This window comes from Saimiri boliviensis, chromosome X (assembly GCF_048565385.1).
Source record: "Saimiri boliviensis isolate mSaiBol1 chromosome X, mSaiBol1.pri, whole genome shotgun sequence".
Lineage (NCBI taxonomy): Eukaryota > Metazoa > Chordata > Mammalia > Primates > Cebidae > Saimiri > Saimiri boliviensis.
The window spans coordinates 9,932,212-9,955,643 of record NC_133470.1 but is presented as its reverse complement, the minus strand read 5'-3'; the positions used below and the strand labels follow the sequence as shown (position 1 = coordinate 9,955,643).

Sequence of the window (23,432 nt, the reverse complement as noted above, 5' to 3'; positions counted from 1 at the left end):
CCCTTGCTACTTAAAGTCTGGTTTCCCAGTCACTAGCAACATCTGCAGCACACAGGAGCTTGTTAGAATTGCAGAACACTGGGCTGCACCCTCCACCTTTGGAATCAGAATCTGCATTTCAACTAAGCTCCAGGTAATTAGTATGCGCCTTGAAATTTGGGAAGCACTACTAAACAATTGGTTCAGTGTGGTCTCTTTGTGAAGAGGAGAAATACTAGAATTATTTACCATTTTGCCACCCAAAGAAGAGATCTCTTCTCCCTGCCCTCACCTCATCCTCTGACTGTTAACATTGCTAGAGGTTAAAAGCTCGGGCCTTCTTCTCTTGGAGAAACTGAGCAATTAATCGCCAGAACTAGACTTTTAAAAATTAAAATGCGTAGTGTAGTCAGTAACAGTGCAGTTGCTTATCACAATTCCCAAATACTTAAGGAAAAAGAAAACCGAAAGCAAAAGTCCCCCCAGCACAAATTTGTCTTTTCCCAGAAAAATATTTTAGGTCAAAGAGTCAAAGGCTATTCTATTATATTACCAAAACCCTTGAAGTTTGTTAAACAAATCAGTGTCAATAAAAAGACCTCTGATTTCTTAATGTTTTAAAAGTATTTCTAAGGAAGAGAAGATTCAGGGTGGGACTAAGTAATAGTGAAATATTTGTATTTGTCCTTCTGTATGTGGAAGAGCTAACATCGAAAATAAGAATAAGATATTATTTTGGATGTGAGGTTAAAACTTATTAACAAGGATCTTGAATTAGGTAAAGCATGGATATTTCTCTAGAACTCCACATATACACACAAGAAACAGTCTAAGACTTCTTATCACATCTCATAAAAATTGTAAGGTCTACTTCTAATAAAGATGTTAAATTGTGAGGATATGGTATAAGGAAATGACACTAGATGCTAACTCCAATCCACAAGAAGTGACGAGAACTAGAAGTAATAAATAAGATTAATATATAATAAACTCTGTAAATATATACTTGTTCTTCTTTCTTCTCTCAGCTGCTTTAAAAGACATAAAACTATGTAAAGCAATAATTATAACAATGTATTTTTAGGTTTCTAACATATACAGACATAGTATATATAGCAGTAATAGCACAAAATAGGGGTAGGTAATGGAGCTATATAGAAATAAACTTTTAATATCTTACTGGAATGAGGTTAGAATATTAGGAGTGAATTATAACAAATTAAGGTGTTTATTGTAAGCTGTAGACAAACCACTACAAAAAAGAAAACAAAGTTAAAATATAATTAAAGGAATTAAAAGGATACACTAGAAAATATCTACTTACTACAAAAGATAATAGTAAAGAAGGAAGATAGGAACAAAAAAAACCTGAGACATGTAGAAAGCAAACAAAACAAATGGCAGGCATAAATACAACTGTATCAATAATAACTGTAACTGTAAATAAATTAGACAATCCAATCAAAAGGCAGTGATTATCAGGCTGGATAAAAAAAACAAGACCTAACTATATGCTGTCCACGGCAGACACACTTAGGATTCAAAATTGTAAGGGTATGTTCATGTCTAAGAATTAGAGCCTGTGCTGCGTGTGGATGAATCTATTTAATCTACCGTGTGTTGGGCACTGAGGTATGATGATTTTTTTGTGGGTGTCTTAACTACAGCTCTTTCGTTATGAAAGGTCTTAACCCTCCAATATCAAGACAATTTCAGCTCTTTCAGTGAGCATCCTGGAAGATTCAAATATTATTCTCTCCTAATTAGTTTAAAGAGGAGTGGGAAAAGATTACGCTAGAAACTTTCAAATTATAATTTTCAAGAAGTTAAAAAGATAGTTATACCTACAATAAATGAATATGTTTTGAAGATTTATTTAACTAATAAATGAAGGAGCCAGCAGGATGGTATAACTGCTCCAAAGGAGAATGCTTAATCCTTAAGCATTTATAGTCTCTGAAAGGAAGAATGCTGAAACAAGATCTCCAAGGTAGAGACAAAGATGGTTAATATCAGATGGGGCAAAAAACCCATAATGCTTTTCTAATGGAAAGAAATAATCTATGTCTGTATCTGACAAAATCTCCTTCCCATTTCTTTCAGTTTATCAATTTTTTACAAGTTGTCATGTAATTGTATAAAGTCTTGGGTCTAATCAAGTAAATAAGAAACAAAGTTGCCTACATTAGCTGTACCTTAGATGGGCATGAAGATAAGGTTCTAGTATGACATTGAAAGGGCACGTTATAATCTTTCTATGTTCTAAGTTTTGGAAAGTTTTCTTAACAAAAACAGAGTCAATTGTGAAATGCTTTTTTTTTTTTTTTTTTTTTTTTTTTCTGAGACGGAGTTTCGCTCTTGTTACCCAGGCTGGAGTGCAATGGCACGATCTCGGCTCACTGCAACCTCTGCCTCCTGGGTTCAGGCAATTCTCCTGCCTCAGCCTCCTGAGTAGCTGGGATTACAGGCACGCGCCACCATGCCCAGCTAATTTTTTTGTATTTTTAGTAGAGACGGGGTTTCACCATGTTGACCAGGATGGTCTCGATCTCTTGACCTCGTGATCCACCCGCCTCAGCCTCCCAAAGTGCTGGGATTACAGGCTTGAGCCACCGCGCCCGGCCCGTGAAATGCTTTTTAATATGACAACAATCACGTGGCTAGCATTTACTACTGGCTCCTTTCCAGGCACTCTGTTGAGCACTTTACATACTTTACTTCATTTCCTCCTCCTCACTACAACATTAAGGGACGGGTGTATAATGATTCCCTCCAATTTGGGATGAGAAAATTGAGGCTCAGATAAATTAAGTAAGCTCCCCAAGGTAACACATCCAGTAAAAGGTATAGCCAGGATTTGAACTTGTGGTTTCTTACTCCAACAGCATTTTTATATTTCAAAAAGAGGGTTTCTGAAATGTCTTTGTATCCACAATAGTGCCTTGAATGTAACATGTGATCAATATGTGTTTCTGGTGATTTCATAGAAATTTCAACCTATACAAGCAAAAATATAAACTAACAAATAATTTTAAACGTCTTTCCTTTTGAGTTTCTGTACAATTTCTCCTTCCCCATAGAAAACTCTTCTCTTTGGCCAGATTCTTCCTCATTCCCTTTAGGTAAAGATGCATAAAATTATACAATGATTGTATCACTCCAAAATACTATGCAAGTTGGGAGCATGTATGGACATAAATCACTCTTTATCATAAAGTACTGGCAGTGGAAATATACTGGCTCTTCTTGTTACGGGGGTTAATTTTGAAATTCCATCATCTCTTTCAGTAAGGTATCTAAAGAATTTCATAGACAACAATCATTCACTAGATCACTTGAGGAAGTGAGTGAATATAAACTTAATTTTTTTTCTTTTACTGATGGAAGACCAGATAAGCTAAACAAGCCCAGGGTCACAGAGCAAGACCTTGAAAGAATGCAGAAAAGAAAGCCAAATTTTTCACTTGAAACTTAGAGTTTAACTATTGAACACTCCCTGCCAAAGTTGTTTTCTTCCATTTTAGTATGTCCTTTCTTAAGGAAAAATAATGCCTTAAAGACAGCTGGTTATAAATGAGCAGGGAGAAAACACTTCAGTAAAAAGGAATATCTGAAAGATGTTTGGCAGTGACAATTTTCTTGATTCAAACAGTGAGTGATTTTTGTATTTCCACATGAGTGACCGTGTTCAGCAAGATGTAATTGCCAAACACCTGGCATGTGTCACATACTCTTAGCTAAAAACAGAGCCATGGGAATCGAGAGCCCATCTGTGATCAAGTACTGAAGAAGGGCTGAAGTTAATAATCAAAACGATTCTGTCTAGATGTTCTTTTCCAAAAACTATGCACTTACACTTACAGATCTTTCCACTTAAACAGCTTGAGTGTGTGCAGGTGTTCTGCAAGATCTGCGTTGCCATTGTTGTCAAATTTAATCTTATCTTCAGAAGCAGCTAAGTAATGAGCCAAATTAACAATCTGATCATTCCATTTCATGGTACACATCACGGGAACACCTGGGTTGTGTCCCAATGAGCAGCTTAGACATATGACAAAGGCAGGGCAATGGCGAGCAGGGCACTGGGCCAATTTAGCCTTTATTCAGAAACATCACAGGACTTGTTTGTATTTGGAACAGGCCTTGATATACAGGACTGAGCTAGGGCAAGAGGGAACAAGGAGTGAAGAGGACAAAGAAGTAATGCAATAGCATCAGAAGCTTCTCAATCAGAGCAGATGGTCTTGGGGGCTGCGCCAACTATGTCACAACTATTCAACTCTGCTGGTGTCAGAAGAAAGCAATCATAGATAATTTATAAATGGGTGGAGGTGTGCCCCAATAAAACTTTATTTACAGAAAGAGATGGCTGGCTGAATTTTGCCTGCAGACTGTAATTTGGCTACCACCGAGTTAGAGGAATAGACGTCCAAACATTACTTCATCTTGAGCTTGAACTTTAAAACTGCAGATGTCGTGATCTGACCTGGGATATTTTTGCCCTCTCAACACATCGCAGAAAGTAGGTGTTTTCAAAATCTTTTTTTTTTTTACACATAAGCAGATTTGCACAAACTGAACACACCCTTGTAACAAGCAATCAGATTTCAAAATACAGAAAGAGCATCACCAGCCCCTCAGAAGTCCAATGTATGTCTGTGAGACACATCCTGTTGCTGTGTGTAGCTGGAACTCATTCAGTGCTATTGCTGTATAGTGTTCCACTGTATACATATTGTATTTATTCATTATATTGCAATGGACATTAGGCAGTTTCCAGTTTTTGCTATTACAAATAGTGCTGCTATAAAAACTCTTTGTCTTTCAGAAAATATACAGTCATGCATCACTTAATGATAGGGATATGTACTGAGAAATGCATTGCTAGGCAATTTCATCGCTGTGAGAATATCACAGAGTGGATGGACACAAGTGTAGATGGTACACCCTACTATACACTACACCATATGCTAGATCCTGTTGCTCCTAGGCTACAAACCTGTACGGCATGTTCCTGTACTGCATGCTTCAGGCAATTGTAACACAATGGTAAGTATTTGTGTATCTAAACATATCTAAACATAGAAAAGGTACAATAAAAATATGGTATTATAATCTTATGAGACCACTGTGTGTATGTGGCCTGTCACTGACCAAAACATCATAATGCAGTACATGGCTATATGTACAAGTATTGTTAGGTCCATATCTAAGAGTGGAGGGCCTGGGGTAGGGTTAGTAGACCATTCTCTACACACTGTTTTCGAAAGGAGTTTGCTAAAGCGATATATCCCCCTGTGGTATGTGAGAGTTCCGTTTTCTCCACATCTTTGCTAAGTGGGATTTTTTATCTTTCTCATTACAGACATTCAGGGGGGTGTGTGGTGGCATCTCATTGATATGTTTATTCATTTCCCTAATAGCTAATGAAGTCGAGCAACTTTCATTGAGCTTATTGGCCATTTGGATATTGTTATTCTGTAAAGTGTCTCTTCAGGTCTTTTGCACATTTCCCTATTGTGTTATTTGTCTTTTTCTTGCTGATTTTAAGATTTCTTTTTCTGAATTCTAGCAGTATTGCTGTGTAACAGGTTGCTTAGAACAATAGCAAAACAATAAACATTTATTCTCTCTCACGTTTTTTGTAGGTCAGGAATTCGAGGACAGTTTGATTGGACTGGTTCTGGCTTGTGATCTCCCCGGAGATCGTCAGATGTCAGCGGGGACTACAGTCATCTAAAGATTTGACTGGAGCTGGTGAATCTACTTCCAAGGTAGTACATTCACATGGCTTAAAAGTTGGTGCTGGCTGGTAGGAGGCCTCAATTTCTTTCCTACATGGTTCTCTTCACAGGACTGCTTAAGTGTCTTCATGACATAGTGGTTGGCTTCTGTAAGAGTAAGAAATCTAAGAGAGCAAGGCAGTGAGCACAATATCCTTTTTGTGTTAGACTAGGAAGTCATATCCTCACCTCTGCCATATTCCGTTGGTCAACAGACCAGCCCTGATTCAATGTGGTACTACATATGAGCACAAATATGATGAGGGGAGAATCCTTGGAAGTTGTATTAGTCACAGTTCTCCAGGGGGACAGAACCAGTAGAGTGTATATATGAAAAGGGGTTGATTAGGGAGAATTGACTCATATGAACAGAAAGGTGAAGTCCCATGATAGACCATCTGCAAGCTGGAGAATGAGAGAAGCCTAGTATTGTGGCTCAGTCCAAGTCTGAATACCTCAGAGCCAGGAAAGCCAACAGTATAGCCTCCACTCTGAGGCTGAAGTTCTGAGAGGCCCCAGGAGAGTCCTGGGGCAAATCCCAGAGTCCAAAAGGCAAAGAACCTGGAGTCTGATGTCCACGGGCAAGAAGAAAAAAAAGGCATCCTGCTCCATAAAGGAGAGACAGAGGAAGCAAGAGCCAGTCGAGTACCCCCTTCTTCCACCAGTTTTGTCCTAGCAGGGCACCCCCCCTGCACTGAAGGTGGGTCTTCCTCTCTCAGTCCACTGACTCATCTCCTCTGGAAACACCTTCACAAACACACCCAGAAACAACACTTCACCAGCCATCTAGGTATCCCTCAATCCAGTCCAGTTGACACCTAATATTAACCATCAAGGGGGCAATGTTAGAGGCTGGCTACCACATGACTCAGTTATATCAAGTCATTTTTGGAGAAGAAAAAAAAAAAAGGAAACAGCGAGGAAGAAATCCTCTGGGATGTGCTTTCAATCCTGCTAAAATGTCTTCCTTCTCATCTGACTACTTAGCCATTCTTCAAGATTCAATTCAAGCCCCAGCGCATCAGTTTCCCTGTGGCTCCCATGTTTATGTGCTTAGACATGCAGAGTGACATGAGATGTTGCCTGTCAACGGGTACGGTTTTCAGGATCCCCAGAGGTTGCTGTCCCCCATGATATTCTGTTCTACTAAGTCATGCCTGCAATCCTGCTTTAGTGCTTTTTTAATTAAGATTTTAATCCTCTTTTAAAGCAAGCATCTTTAGGAGGGTGTAGTGCTATGAGTCATTTATCCTGGAGTTATTAAAGGGTCATCCAAGAGATGGTTTTCAGTTAGAGAGAGACACCAGGCACCTGAGCTGCTAAGGAGAGGAGGAATTTCTCAGCTGGATAAGGGCAACTTTGCAACAGGTCTGGGACTGAGAAGAGCCAAGAGAGGTGCCTTGGGAACAAAATTTAAGGAAATATTTGCTCTCAGAGTCATGCAAGTATGGAGTCAGCACCTAAGAATGAGTGCCTCCTTGAATTTTGCACCCTAGGTGCCTGGGCTTAGCCTATGTACACACAATCATGGTAACAACGCCAGGATTAACAACTCTAGGTAAAATGACTAATTATTGCCATTTATCAGCAATTTTGTATGATTCAACTTAATATTTATTTATTAATTTACTGTCCAGCGTTTTGCTCAAACCATTATTAATCCTCTCAATTTCTGCAAAATAGGCGTCATCCTCATTTTATAGCTAAGGAAAGTGAGGCTCATCAAAGCTATAAAACTCACCCAAGTTCACATGGCTGGTAAGAAGCAGTGCCAGAAATCCAAAGTAGGTTGGCTTAAGTCCCACACCTAGGCTTTTTCCCACTCACCAAGTTGTATACGTCTAGAGGAAGATAGAAATAGACAGCTATGGGTGTGGTATAACTTGAGGCCAGCTGAGCAGAGGTTTACTCTATTATATTAGCAATGACCTGCAATGACCCACATTATACAAACATATTCATGCCACCTCTTAAGTGAAGCATAAACATTTGTATCTGCAGAAGATTGCATGGGCAGAGGGAACTAATAAAAAGTTCTCATGAATGAATAACTGCAGTTGAGAGAGATGTTATAGATGGAGCAGGGTGGATCTATGTCCATAGAGAGCTGCAAAATCTTGCAATAGAAACTTCTGTTTCAGGACCAGTGAGGCAGACTAGTCTTTGTCCATATCCTGTGAAAAGGAAAGAAGATATTTTTATTTTTATTTTTTTATAAGAGAAAGTGATTTTATGGATAAGCATAGCTATTGTGAAATTCTGTTTTGAGCTATAAGAGCCACTGCAAATTTTAACCTGCAAGAAAAGAAATGCCATTTTTTCAGTGGAATCACTATTCTTTGCTTTTTAGAATAAATTTATGAAAGTGTAGGTCAAAATTGCCAGGTGGTGGCAATTTCATATGGTACAACCTAATACATGATCAAGAGCAGGGTCAGCAAAACTTTCCTGCAAAGGGCCAGACAGTAATTACTTTAGGCTTTGCTAGTCAGAAGGTCTCCGTCACACTATTCAATTCTATGAAAGTAACCGTGGAAAATATGTACATACATGGGCATGGCTGTGTTCCAATAAAACTTCATTTATAAAAATGGGCAGTGGGCTGAACACGGCCTGCAGGACATAGCTGGGCAACCCCTGATCTGGAGGAGCACTCAAATGTAATTTAGTATTTTCCTTTGCTCTTTAACATTCGGATTGTTTTTTATTTTGTGGTCTTGTTGTTTTTCTTTTTTCTTTTTTTTTTAAACAAGTTTTTAAATGCTAAAGTAATGAGGATAAAAAATATCCTAGACAATGCAAAGCTTTTTTGAAGGGTAGAGAAATGGTTTGGCCACAGTGCACACAATTTAAAGGGCCAGCTGTTTTCACTCTGCATCACTAGCTGAAAGAGCCATCAGTCTCATAACATGTTCCAGGCTTCAGTTTGCTATTTCAAAAATAGAACTTGTTGCTGGAACATCTCTATCTTTAAACATTTGGAGAGGATGCTAAATAAATCATGGCCCAAATATGTCACATGTCAAAGGTAATACATGAGAACCTCTGATTTATGTGTCTAACTATGTGATCTTGTATATGCAAATAAGAACACTGTATGAGGAATGAATGCTGAAAGAATACATAAATGAATGAATAATAGCTATACCTGAATGTACTGGAGGGTACCTGTGTGTATATTGATTCAAACTGATGTGATCACTGTCACAGGCTTAGATTCCACATCTGGTTTCACTATTGAACCTTAAGCAAATCTTTTAGCCCTTTTCAGAGCTCTTTCCTAGTCTATAAATGAGATCAGAGGGTTGCAAACTCAGATACCTCCAGGGGCCATGCTGATAATACAGCAACTAAGCATTGTATAAGACAAGAGACAGATGTTAAGCTGATTGTGCTATAATCTGCTTTTTTGTTTGGCCTACGAGAACAAGGTAGAGGACAAACAATACTGCTTGCAAAGTTGTCTTTGGCCCATGGGTTACCATCTCATGACCTTAGAAACTATTCCTTTATCTCTTTATTTTGAGCCTATGTGTGTCTTTGCACGTGAGATGGGTCTCCTGAATACAGCACACCTATGGGTCTTGACTCTTTATCCTATTTGCCAGGCTGTGTCTTTTAATTGGGGCATTTAGCCCAGTTACAATTAAGATTAATATTGTTATGTGTGAACTTGATCCTGTTCTCATGATGCTAGCTGTTTATTTTGCACAATAGTTGATGCAGTTTCTTCATAGTATCATTGGTCCTTATATTTTGGTATGTTTTTGCAGTGGCTTGTACCAGTTTTTCCCTTTCCATATTTAGTGCTTCCTTTAGGAGCTCTTGTAAGGCAGGCCTAAAGGCGACAAATTCCCTCAGCGTTTGCTTGTCTGGAAAGGATTTTATTTCTCCTTTGCTTATGAAGCTTAGTTGGCTGGATATGAAATTCTGTGTTGAAAATTCTTTTAAGAATGTTGACTATTGGCCTCCCACTCTCTTCTGGTTTGTATGGTTTCTGCAGAGATATCCACTGTTCGTCTGACGAGCTTCCCTTTGTAGGTAACCTGACCTTTCTCTCTAGCTGCACTTAATATGTTTTCCTGTTTCAACCTTGGGGAATCTGACAATTATGTGTCTTGGGGTTGCTCTTCTCAAAGTATATCTTACTGGTGTTATCTGTATTTTCTGAATTTGAATGTTGGCTTGTCTTGCTAGGTTGGTGAAGTTCTCCTGGATACTCTCCCAAAGTGTGTTTTCCAACTTGATTCCACTCTCCCCATCACTTTCAGGGACACCAATCAATTCCAATCAATTGTAGGTTTGGTCTTTTCACATAGTCCCATGTTTCTTCAAGGTTTTGTTTGTTCCTTTTCATTCATCATGCCCAGCCAAAACTTACTTTTCATTCTTTTTTTCTCTAATCTTGTCTTCACACCTTACTTCATTAAGTTGATCTTCAGTCTCTGATATTGTTTCTTCCAGTCTGTCAATTCAGCTATTGATACTTGTGTATGTTTCACGAAGTACTCATGCTGTGTTTCTCAGCTCCATCAACTCATTTATGTTTTTCTCAAAACTGGTTATTCTAGTTAGCAGTTCCTGTAACCTTTTATCAAGGTTCTTAGCTTCCTTCCATTGGGTTAGAACATGCTCCTTTAGCTTAGAGGAGTTTGTTATTACCCACCTTCTGAAGCTTACTTTTGTCAATTTGTCAAACTCATTCTCTGTCCAGTTTTGTGCTCTTGCTGGAGAGGAATTGTGATCATTTAGAGGATAAGTCTCAGTAACGGCAGATACCTCTCCCCCTACCAAGCTTGATTATCCCAGGTCGACTTCAGACTGCTCTGCTGGGAGCAAGAATTTCAAGACAGTGGTTCTTAGCTTGCTGGGCTTTATGAGAGTGGGACTGGCTGAATGAGACCACTTGGCTACCTGGCTTCAGCCCCCTTTCCAGGGGAGTGAACGATTCTGTCTCACTAGGATTCCAAGTACCACTTGAGTATGAAAAAAAAAACTCCTGCAGCTAGCTCAGTGTCTGCCCAAACAGCTCCCCAGTTTTGTGCTTGAAACCCAAGGACCTGTTGGTATAGGCACATGAGGGGATCTCCTGGTCTGCGGGTTGCAGAAACCATGGGAAAAGTATAGTATCTGGGCCAGACAGCACAGTACCTCATGGCTTCCCCTGGCTAAGGGAGGGAGGTCCCCAGCCCCTTGCGCTTCTTGGGTGAGGTGATGCCCCACCCTGCTTCTGTTTTCCCTCCATGGGCTGCACCCACTGTCTAACCAGTCCCAGTGAGATGAACTGGGTACTTCAGTTGGAAATGCAGAAATCACCCACCTTCTGCATTGGTCTTGCTGGGAGCTGCAGACCAGAGCTGTTTTCAGTCAGCCATCTTGTCAGATCTCTCAAGCAATGCTTCTGCCTCAGCCTCCTGAGTAGCTGGGATTGTAATACAGGCGTGCGCTATCATGCCCAGCCAAAACTTACTTTCTCTTTGCCCCTGACCCACTTTTTCCAGTAGAATATACTTCCATCTCCCCTCCCTCAACCAGGAATGAGCACATGACTCAAGCCAGACCTATCAGAATCCTTGTGCCGTTTTTCAAACTACATCTAGTGCGCTGGCTTGAGAAAATTACTCCCATGCCATAGAAAGAAGTAGGGGAAGAAACAGGAAATGCTGATGGTGTTTGAGCTGGTTCCAGTTGCTCCTATATCATTCCTATGGATTCAGTATGTGTGCCAATAAATACCTCCTCTTTTTGGCATAGGTTGAGTCAGCTTTCTGTCAACTGCAACCACAGCATCCTGACTAATACACAGCTCAGCAATAGTCATCTAGAAAATATGACTGCTGTTACCTACTAAGGATTATGACCTGGGTTTAGGGTTGTAAAATACGTTATAGAATAATCATAATCCATTATTTTTCTTTAGATTTATAGACCATGCATATTTATAAAAGAAGCAAAATGCTAAAAGAGGTTTTGAATAAAACTGTCTTAATTTAATTATGATTCGAGTATGAAAAACACTTTCCCTCTATTCTCACCTCCACATTGACTTAGAAAAAAATAATTTCCATATTGTTTAAGTCTTTTTTTTGTTTAAAGAACTAGACCCCACCAAATATCCTGGGACTGGGGGGAGTTGTTGGGATGTGTATGTCTGTGTGTCTGTAATAAATATTCACTGAAGGACATCTAGCAAATCCAGAAAGAAAAAAGATGAAAACTAAACTGCTCTCTAATCCTACTATTCAAAGATAACCATGATTAACATTTTTTGTGTCTTCAGTTTTTTTCCCCTTCCATATAGAAGTTTAAAAGCCCTATTTACTTAACCTCTGGAAATCACCAAACACACCAAGATTTACTTATTAGGTGCATAGAGCTGTGCTGAGTTCTTTACAAAATAATCAAACTTAATTCGTTCAATGATCTCTAGATGCTTACAGTCTATAGAGGCGTTATAATTTTTTTCCTGTAAAAATCCAGGTAGTAAATATTTTAGTCTTTGAGGGTCATACAATCCTGTCACAACTATTCCCCTCTTGCTACTGTAGTAAGAAAGCAGCTATAGAGCATATGTTAAAAAAAAAAAAAAAAACATGTAGCTGTGTTTCAGTAAAACTGTTTGTAAAAAAAAAAGCATGCAGACTGAGCTAGCAACCCCTACACAAAACCAGCAGGTCAGCGTATTAATGCCAACCAATAAAATATTTTCTCTTATTATAATTTAAAATGTAATAATTATTGTATTTTATTGTAGATTAAAAGATTTTCTTTTTAATATAGATTTCTACATTAAGCAACTATCATTTCATTTGGTAAAGAATAAAGAGGACTATAGTAGTCGATAGTACCCCATAGAGCCACCGACAAGAGGAATGAATGTAATTTAGAATAAAATCTGCATCCATAAATGTTCCCACATCCTCAGGAACACATATATGTGCCAGGAAATGATTCCAGGACAATAAGCCAAGTAGGATTGTCTTAAGGCTTAGATTCATATCATAACTAGACTAACTAGAACTTGACTTATATACATCTGCTAGCAAAGCCAGCAGAAGCTGTATTGGTACTTATATATGAGACAAAAGCCTACTTTACTAACATATATTTCTTTCTGTGAAAGCTAAGGAGAGAGAACATCACTGAGGCCTGGTATGGATGAAACGTCCGGAAGTGACCTTGATCACACTGAGTGGTCCCTAGCTTTCCCTGGTTCTAGGATGGTGAAAGTGAATGGGAACTACTCTGCACTGGATCAATTTCAGAACTCCCTAGAGGTCTGAACTGTACCCTGAAATTAGGAGAAGAGTGCTTATGGGCCACTTCTGCACTCATTGCTGGAGTCCTTCTGGCTTTCCAGCAAGCAGTGGAGTTGGGGTGGTTTGTCACTGTACCTTCTTTCAGTAAAGAGATGATCCCCACAGGACTTGACTTGTTGATGAGCCTTCTTTTCCCCTGACTGGGCTGACTCGGGATGCATTGTAGCCGAGACACCCTAAGAGCTAGCCCAAAAAGAGAAGGCTGTGATAATTACTCCCTGGGGGCAGGAGAAACTTGCCTGAGAATTTGGTATGAGGGCACACTTTAGGAGGAAAACCTGAAAGAAGACTAAAAGCTGAGGCTTCAGGGTAGGGCACCCAGGAGGTCTAGAAAGAGAGCCAGATAGAGAGAAACTAGAGTAGGATTGAAACTTACAAATGGGAGACTGTGGAAATCAAGCTAGAACTGGAGCTGAGAAGAGCAGGATTTGGGATTTGGGGTTTGGGAATGAGCAGAAAAAAAATCCATATTGTCTATGAGTTTTCCCTAAAGCCTAACCCAGCAGAGGTCAACCAAATACCCCTATAATAGGAACAGCAGTCTGGTTCTCAAAACTTCAGTATGCATAAGAATCATTTGAGGGGCTTGCTTACGATGAAAATTACTAGATACCCACCTTACTCTTCAGAGATTCAGATTCAGTTAAATCTAAAATGGAATTTGAAGATTTACATTTTTAAAAACATTCCAGGTGATTCTGATGCACTTGTCCTTGAACTATGCTTTTGGGACGACTGGACATACAATAAAATTAGGTCTTCTCTGCTATCATATCTATAACTGCTACCAGGTTAGCCTGGCCACCAACTTGGGCTTTTTCATTGGTTTCATATTTTTAGTATTAAAATAACTTTTGTATTATTAATTTTAATTTTCTTTCCAACCATGTTCTGAGGTAGGAATTTTTATAATCACTTTTAACTGAGGTTCACAACACTTCATGCAGAGTAATAAATGTCTGAGCTCACAGCACTGAGACCTTCTGAGCACCTCAGTGCTCTTGCCCTATTACATCAAATATTTGTGCAAAAAAAAAGAAAGAAAGACAAAAGAAAGAAGGACAGACAGACAGAAAGAAAGAAACTGTGTAGAATCTAGTAATCCTACCCAAATCTCCTGGGTCTTTGAGTACCAGAATGACTCAGGACTAAATCGGAAGCTGCTCTATCTTATATATAGGAGGCATGCAATATGACAATTCAGTAGCACAGCCCCAAACAGAGATGAAATCTTTCAAGGTAGAGTCAGTGTGGTTTGAGAGTGTAGAAGGAGAAAGGGGCATTATTGAAAAGGTCAGTGTTTGCACAGCTGCTGGTCCAGCTCACAGAGTCTAGGATCAGAAAAAACAAACTTGGCAAGACTCACACTGGCAGAAAAGATACGAGAAGGATCTGCCACCATCAAAGAGAGTTTCGAGCAAACTGATGAAATGTGGTTTTCTTGCTGCTCCACATCACCTAGGCCTGAGTCCTTCAGATCCACGGAGGAAGCTTTAGGTTCAGCAGAGGAAATTACAGCCTCACCTTCTGGGTGGACTTAAGGTAAAATCAGCCATCTCCAATGGGACTCTGGTTTGCCCTCAGAACAGAAGGAAGGAATTAACCTCAATCTTGTGATTATCATCCAGGAAGACGGGAGAGGTCCCAGCAGCTAAGATTCCCAGGGCACACATCTTAGAGCTACTTCTATCTGAATCCTTGTTACTCAAAGTGTGGTCCGTGGACCAGCAGCATTAGCATGCGCTGGGAGCTTATTAGAAACAAAGAATCTCAAGGGTACCTCAGACTGGATTAAAATTTGCATTTTAATAAGACCCCCCCCACCAGGTGACCTGTAGGCACATTTAATTTGAGACTTTAAAGCAGACACTGTGACCCTAACACGTATTCAAAACAATACATGGGGCTAGAACCTGTTGGGATTAGATCAGCTGCCAATATCAGAAGCAAGAGATAAATATTCATAAATGTTAACAATTTTCTAGAGAGCCCACATTATTTGCTTTACTAGAAAGTAAAGACATACAACAGGTTATTGAATGTAAAAAAGAAACAAAGTTATTTATTTCATTTATTGGCAATGGAGTCCTGCTCTGTTGCCCAGGCTGGCGTGCAGTGGTGCAATCTTGGCTCACTGCAACCTCTACCTGCTGGGTTCAAGCAATTCTTGTACCTCAGCCTCCCAAGTAGCTGGGACTACAGGCATGTGCCACCACGCCCAGCTAATTGTGTGTGTGTGTGTGTGTGTGTGTGTGTGTGTGTGTATTTTAGTAGAGATGGGGTTTCACCATGTTGGTCAGGCAGGTCTCGAACTCCTCAGCTCAGGCAATCCGCCCACCTTGGCCTCCCAAAGTGCTAAGATTACAGGCATGAGTCACCATGCCCGGCCCAAAGCTATTTCCTTCTAATAAATATCCTTATTAATTTATTAATTATTAATTCATACCCCACTCTCTCCACAAAATATTTAAAACTATTTTTAAAAGTGTAAGTAGGCAGGGCGCAGTGGCTCAAGCCTGTAATCCCAACACTTGGGAGGCTGAGGTGGGTGGATCATGAAGTCAAAAAAAAAAAAATATATATATATAAGTTGTTATAGCAGGTTTTATTTTCCAAAACAGCCACAGCAGTATTTCCCATCCCTTCCGGAATCTTGCCATTTCTTGATTGAAAGATGGGCTCTATTTTCCTTTCCTGGGAAGGACTGTGTTTCCACCCTGAGGAAAAAATTTGGCAGCAGTAATGCTACCTAACTTCCAAGACTAGGTCATAAAAGGCAATATAGCTCCTGCCCAGCTCATTCTAGCTTGGGATGCTCACCCTTGGTACCCAGCCACTGTGTCGGGTCATATGGACAGGTGACATATAGGTATTCTGGCCATAGCCCCAGTTGTTTTTGTCTTCTCAACTAACAGCATGTAAGTGAGTATATTAGTCTGTTTTCACACTGCTGATAAAGACATAGCCGAGACTGGGAAGGAAAAGAGGTTTAATTGGACTTATAGTTCCACGTGGCTGGGTAGGCCTCAGAATCATGGCGGGAGGTGAAAGGCACTTTTTACCTGATGGTGGCAAGAGAAAAATGAGGAAGAAACAAAAGTGGAAATCCCTGATAAACCCATCAGATCTTATGAGACTTATTCACTATCACAAGAATAGTATGGGAAAGACTAGCCCCCATGATTCAATTACCTCTCCCTGGGTCCCTCCCATAACAAGTGGGGATTGTGGGAGATACAATTCAAGTTGAGATTTGGGTGAGGACACAGCCAAACCATTTCAGTGAGCAAACCATCAGATAATTCCAGCTTCCAGCCTTTGAGCAGCCCCAGCTGATGCCACGTGGAGCTGTCCTGCCAAGCCCTGCCCAAAGTGTGTATTTGTGAACAAAATAAGTGTGGATGTTGTTTTAAGTCACTATGTTTTGAGATAGTTTGGTATGCAAGACTGGATAACTGAAACACTGCTATAAACTCATACCATAGTTATGAGAATGAGGTAAAAGGAAAATAAGACTAGAAAAGGAATAAACCTAGCAACAAGAAGAGTTTGGCGGGAACCAAAGCTTTACTTATTTCTGAAATATGAGGGGGTTTTTGTTTGGTTGTTGGTTTTTGTTATTATTTTTGTCTATGCTTTCTGGCAAAGAAGAATATAGTTTAAGGCAATGTTTGTCAGACTTTAATGTCCACACAGGTCACCTGGCGGTCTTGTTAAAAAGCAGATTCTGACTTGACGGGTCTGGAGTAGAGCCCGAGATTCTCTATTTCCAACAAATTTCCAGGTGATGTCAAAACTGTTGTTCCCAGGACCATATTTTGAAAAGCAAATATGTAAGGCAGCTTTGGCAACTTTTCTGCAACACATAAAAATGAGTTTCATAAGTCCGTTCTTATAAGACACCTTCATCACAGAGTAAATATATAAGGCAGATGAAATTCACTAACTGATCTGTGTGGGGCTGAAACAATGATGGTCAAATATAAAGACTTGCTAATGGAGGAACTTGGTCAAGGAAAAAATTTTGAATATCTGAGGATGAACTTCATTTATTTCTTTTCTTTTCCTTTTCCTTTTTTTTTAAGTTAGAGACAAGTTCTCACTATGTCATCTAGACTGGTCTCAATCTCCTGGCTTCAAGCAATCCTCCTGCCTTGGCCTCCCAAAGTGCTGGGATTGGACTTCATTTCTCTTAAGCAATGCTCCAAAAATATTATTTCTTGTAAAATGTGCTTTCGACAATATTTGCAGAGCAGATTGTGAGCACAGTGCCAGACAATTTCTGTTGCCAATTAGGGAAAGATCCATATGTTTCAACCATCAAAAGGATAGGGTAGTGCTATGGTTTGAATATTTGTCCCCTCCAAAACCTTTGTTGAAATTTAATCTTCAATGTGGCAGTATTGAGAGGTGGGGCGTTTAAGTGGTGATTGGGTCAGAGGGCACAGAGCTGATTCATGGATTAATATATTAATGGGTTAATACATTAATGGGTTATCCTGGCAGTGGGGACTGGTGGCTTTATACGAAGAAGAGAGACCTGAGCTAGCATGCCCAGCCCCCTTGCCATGTGATGTCTTGAACCACTTCAGAACTCTGCAGTGTCTCCACCAGCAAGAAGGCCCTCACCAGGTGTGACCCCTCAACCTGGGACTTCTCAGCTTCCTTAACTGTAAGAAATAAATTCCTTTTCTTTATCAACTACCCAGTTTCAGGTATTCTGTTATAAGCAACAGGAAACTAATCAAGATAGGTAGTGTTAAGTTCATCTTAGGAAATTTAAAATGCCAATACAAGACAGGTGTTTGGAGGAAGGTCCACACAGCCATCACATGCAGAAGGCAAACCAGGTAGGATGTATATAGACATATAAGAGGAAATGTATTATGGGAATCCACTCATGTGACAGTGGAGGTTGAAAAGTCCTGTGATCTGCTGTCTGTAAGCTGGAGAACTAAGAAAGCCAGTGATGTGATTCAGTTGAGTCTAAAGGCCTGAGAACGGTGCAGGAGTGGGGACTGGGGTGGGAGTTGGGGGAGTGGTGCACTGGTGTAAGTGCTGGAATCTGAGAGCCCGAGAACCAGGGGCACAAGAAGATGGATGCCTCAGCTCAATAAATGAGAGCAAACTAGACCTTCCTCTGCCTTTCAGTTCTATCCAAACCCTTAATGAATTGGGTGGTGCCCACTCACATTGGTGAGGGTGGATCTTCTTTGCTTAGCCTACTGATTCAAATGCTAAGCTTTTCAAGAATCTTCTTCACAGACATACTCAGAAATAATGTTTTTTCAGCATTTCTGGTCATCCTTAACCCAGTCAAGTTGACACATAAAATTAACTATTACATCCATAGAAAGGGATCAGCAACTCCCTAAAGAAACAGTTCTGGACTATTCCAAACTACAGATAAATGAATAGACAACCCTACAAGATAAGTGTTATCTGCTTTTTTAGGGAACTTTTTGCTGAGCTTGACCTTCAAGATTATACAAATGTAGGTTTTGCATGAGTAGTCAGTAATTTAGCACTTAACTGATTTCCATCCATAGAAGCAAAGGCTGAGAAATGACCAAATAAAGTTACAGACAAGTGAATGTTTTTCTTCACACATTTCTCTAAAGTGCTAGGGCTATAACAATTGTCAGTTACAGACAGAAATTCCTAAAGTCTGCCTGTTCCTTATGGAAAATTATGAACTGAGAAATGCAGGCTTCTAATCCAAAGGAAGAAATAGGCAAAGAATGAAAAAGGGTTATCTAATGAATGAGGCTGGATTCATAATTATGGGAGTGAGAGAATTTCACTTTCTAAAAACAGAATGGACTATGGTCTGGGCCCAACCAGATAGAAATGTACTAGAATCTAAAATAGACTGGATAAAATACTTCCTTATTGAATTTATTCAATAGTAACTCTAAGTTTGCACCTAGCTTACAGATAATTCAAAAACTGATAAGAATAGAGAGAAACTAGTTAGTATTCAACCTATCACATTTAATCAGAAGGCCAGTATATCTATCAACTGTTTATTTTAATGGCTATATTTTTATTTACTAATTTTTACTGTGTTTGTGTGAGTGTGTGTGTGTTAATTGCAGTTGTCTTCATATCTGTTCATAGCTGTTGTCCCTGGGATAGGTTATGGCATGGTTATTTACATTCCACTTCATATACTTTCTCCTGTTTTAATATTTTGCTTTGTATTATTCAATAAACAGATTGTAAATTAGTTTTACAATCTGAAAAAAGTTTTCATCTTTGAAAAAAACTAATGCATCAATGACATTTATTTCTTGTGGATATTCAGGGAAGACAAAAACAGTTAAGGAAGAAAAAAGAAAATAAGAGAAATGAAATGAACTTTTCACAAATATCAGTACTGGAATTTAGAGTGTCATGAAATAAAAAGACAATAGTTTCTTTTGCTGGTATTTTTCTTGTTTTACTACACTAGATTCTGAAGAAAATAGTGTACATCAATTCATTAACAATTCATTGACACTTAACTAAGTGCCAGGTACCAACGTAGGTCCTAAGATTACAAAGCCACAAGAAACCCAGTCTAGTGGAGGACAGAGACACATAGATCAATGATTGCATTACAGATTTATGAATGCCATGGTGCAAACACAAACAAAGCTTTGCTTGACACAGAGACACAAAATATTAGTTCTCCTGGGGCAGGAGTGGGCAGGGGTGGGTTAAGATCTTCAGAAATGTGACATTTGAAGTGAATCTTTTACCAACTTCCCTTTCTGTTTGAATGCTTTCTGCTAATGTACTGGAAAGAACAAAGCAGGTTTTTATTTTTCCTTTTACTGACTTTCTTTTTCTCATTTTTTTTTCATTTTGAAAAACAGAAATATGTTAATATTTCAAGCACACTTCCGGACAGAGTAATGAGAGTTAGTTTTGGAAAGATTTCCTTCTCTTTACTTAAATTTCCCAACAATATTTTAAAAATTAAGTTAATTCTTCTAAGGTTTACCATAGCTAAAATTTACTGGTGAATGTAACTTTTGGTAATATGTTTGCATAGTACACAAAAAAGAATGTGTAACTGTTATGCAGTACAAATCTTCCTGGCATTCCTGTATGCCATATCCTGGTTCCTACCACCCACCTCCATGCCCAGGTGAGTACTCTCCTTAGTTTCACACGTATTTTTTTCCTGAATTTCAAGCAAATAAATCTGAGTGTTGATTCTTACATCTTCCTTTTTTATACAAGAGTTATTTCTGGCAAATGCTAAGTTTGGCCCAACAATATCACCTAGAATTTAAGTTAAGAGTACACTTACCCACACTGATTTCTGATTCTCCTCCTGTAAACCCATAAAAATTATATTAAAAAATGAAAACAGTATAACTTCACAAGGTAGAACAGGAGAAGTGAAACCAGTCAACATGAGATACATGAGAGATTTTATTATTTGTTCCTAATTGTTTCTTCCCTGCCTATACTTGTTCTGCTTTCCTATAGATGGAATTACTTCTCCACCCAATATACTTTGGCCATTTACTTGCTTTGGCCAATGGAGTGTGAGCAAATACGACATAAGACATGTCTGAGCAGAAGCATTAATGTACTCCTATGGTTCAGCTCTTTTCATTGTGCTTCTGCCCTTCACCAGGAGATTACATTCCCCAGATGATGTCTGCTCTCAAGCTAGAGAGCCAGAATGCAAAGTGACATGGAGCCAGGCCCAATGGAGCCTACTGGAACAACAACTCTCATGTATTTTAAACAAAAGATTGGTGTTGTCATAAGCCATGGAGATTTGGGGGCAGTGGGGATTTGTGGCTATAGCAATAGTTCACCGATATAAATTGTAGAGTGATAACTGGAGAAACTAAATGTCTCACAGAAAGACTCTATAAACACTAATATCTAGAGATCCACCAACAATAAATCTAACTCAACAAAAAATCACCCCACACCCCATGATGAAAGTCAACTATCATCAAGTTCTACCTCTGCTCACAAAGGTTTGAATTTTATTTTCTGTGCTTTAATCTTCAATATGAACATACAACCAAGGAGAGCCTACAACATGAGAGACGACAAAGAAAACACACACAAGTAAAGGAAGCTGAAGGAGATAGAGATAAATTAGGAGGAATAAAAAGTTTAAAGAAATTAAAACAAATATTCACAGAACCCTAAGTTATGGACAGTATTTAATACATGAAACAAGACTAGGATAACATGTTAAAAGAAACAGAAAAATTCTCTTTAGCCCAACAGCAAAAATTCAGTGAGAATTCTAGACGATAAAGTCAAGGTGATCTCCCAGCCGTACTGCTCTGTTGAACAACCTTATTACTATTGGAAAACCACTGCCATTATCTGGGTCCCATGAAATTGTAAAACTAAATAATCCACAGGAGAATAAAATCCAAAATCCAAGTGGATGGAAAATGTGACAGAATGGATAAGAAAAACCTGTCTAAGCTGGGCACAGTGGCTCACACCTGTAATCCTAGCACTTCAGGAGGCCACGGTAGGAGGATCACTTGAGCCCAGGAGTTTGAGACCAGCCTGGGCAACATGGTGAAACCACAACTCTACAAAAAGAAAAAAGAAATAAAGAATGGGCATGGTGGTGCATACCTGTAGTCCCAGCTATTTGGGAGGCTGTGGCTGTGATGAGAGGATTGTTTGAGCCTGGAGAGTTGAAGCTGCAGGGAGTCATGATCACATTTCTAGAAATAGGAAATGGGGAAGTCAGACGAAGAAACTCATAAAATAATATATGAATATATTCTAAAACAGAACGGTCTTCAGATTAAAACTCACTGAGAGCCTAGCATAAATAAATAGTAGATAGATAGATAAGATCGGAGTGACATCAAGGCATTGTGGAATTTCATACCACCAGAATTTTTTTTTTTTTAATGCACAAAAGCTTCCTGTAGGAGAGGTGAATGTGGGAAGATAACATATAAAGGATTGGAAATCAGATTACCTTGTGCTTCTTAATAGAGACATAGGATGCTAGAAGTCAAAGGAACAATGTCTTAAAATATTCAAATAATTTTATATCCAAAGTGTCAACCAAATGAGTGGTTAAAATAATAACATTAGCAGACAGAAAAGTATATAAAAATTTACCTCTCATATATGCTTTCTCAGAAAAACACTGATGGAAATGTCTTACCAAAATGAGAGAATAAATAAGCAAATAAAAAGGATAAAAGAATGAAGAAAAATGTGCAATGTTGGTTATATATCCCAATAAGTAGGGGCATGAAGAAAATACCATATGGTCAGGAGTCCAAAAACAGCAGAACAAGGATGGCTCTTTTTTCCTCCATGATATCTTGGGTCTCAGCTGGAATAATTCAAATGACTAGGAGTAACACAAATGGCTGGAGGCTAGAATAGCTGGAGCCATAGAATCTATTTCTGTGATGGGTTCTTTATCCACATGTATGACACCTGGATCCCCATAGCTGAAAGCACATGCTCAGGTAGGACTATCTACTGGAACATTTGCATATGTCATACATGTGTTTTTCCAACATGGTGATCTCAGGGTGATTGGACTTCTTTCATGGTGGTTTAGGTCTCTCAGAGGAAATGTTCCCAATTAACAAGACAGAGCTTCAGAGCTTTTTATAAACTAGCCTCAGAATGCACATAGCATCACTTCTGTCTCCTCTATTGTTTAAAGCTGTCACAAGCCCACCTGATTCAAGAGGACAGGACATAGACACCATTATTGATGGAAAAATTGTCACAGAATTTGCAGCCTAATATGGATTGGCTCCATGTCCCCACCCAAATCTCATGTCAAATTGTAATCCTCAATGTTGGAGGGAGGGCCTGGTGGGAGGTGATTGGATCATGGGGCAGAATCCCCCTTGTTGCTCTCATGATAGTAACTGAGTTCTCACAAGATCTGGTTGTTTAAAAGTGTGTAGCACTTTCCCTTTACTCTCTTCCTCCTTCTTCAGACACGTGAAGCCTTCACCTTCCACCATGATTGTAAGTTTCCTAAGGCCTCCCCAGCCACGCTTCCTGTACAGCCTGTGGAATGGTGAGTCAATTAAACCTCTTTTCTTCATAAATTACCCAGTCTCAGGTAGTTCCTTATAGCAATGTGAGAACAGACTAATATAGAACTATGTTTTAAAACTACTGCATATGGGATCAGGGATTCAGAGGATCTGACACAAAAGTTTAAAGAAAGAAATCCTCGGGGATAGTCATGTCTATGCTAAACTTTAGAAGAATTGACTTAGATTTTCAATATTGTTATGACTAAACTATAAAATCAAATTGCTCTCTTCCCAAAAACCTGAACCTGAGTCCAGTTGCCTAATACGTAATACCAAAGTGTTTATTT

At 39.1% G+C, this 23,432-nt stretch overlaps 1 long non-coding RNA gene across 1 annotated transcript; it reads left to right on the top strand.

Annotated features, from left to right (window-relative positions):
* Window positions 1–48: 48 nt before the first annotated feature.
* Window positions 49–23,152, top strand: LOC141582770 (uncharacterized). The gene is made up of 3 exons (XR_012515641.1): window positions 49–133; window positions 5,628–5,753; window positions 23,041–23,152. It is a non-coding gene; the product is annotated as an uncharacterized LOC141582770 (long non-coding RNA).
* Window positions 23,153–23,432: the final 280 nt, after the last annotated feature.